Source organism: Hylobates moloch, unplaced genomic scaffold (assembly GCF_009828535.3).
Source record: "Hylobates moloch isolate HMO894 unplaced genomic scaffold, HMol_V3 SCAFFOLD_19, whole genome shotgun sequence".
Classification (NCBI taxonomy): Eukaryota; Metazoa; Chordata; class Mammalia; order Primates; family Hylobatidae; genus Hylobates; species Hylobates moloch.
Window position 1 is genome coordinate 47,148,253 of NW_026652294.1, and position 489 is coordinate 47,148,741.

Below are 489 nucleotides of genomic sequence, written 5' to 3' on the forward strand. Positions count from 1 at the left end.
ACAGAAAACACCCAGTGCTCAGAGGCTACTCATTTGCCTGGACACAAGACTAGACAAGGCTCCCATACCCCACACCGGGGCACTGCAAATCCTGACTCGTTTTCCCACTATGTTCCTTATCAGCAACTTTTTCTACATTCGGCCTAAGAAACATTTCACTCTGAGCTGTCTTTTTTTACTTTTTTCTCATGCACAGTGTTCTGCATTTTGTATTTTCAGTATTCAGGACGGGCTTTGCAGATGCCTAGAATCTGTAGACAACGCAGCAAATGATGCCATGTTTGTTCTTTGGGCCAAAAGACTGGCAACTGTTCTAAAGTAGATCTAATTGCCCGCAAACTCTTTAAAGATGATGAGCAGTCTTTGTACTTTGCACACATCAAGATGCCCAATAGCATTGCTAATTGAAGATGAAATTCATTCAATGTCTGATTTAAAAATAAACAGGTGAAATTATAGCCAAGTTTGATCTTTTCAATGATACATTGA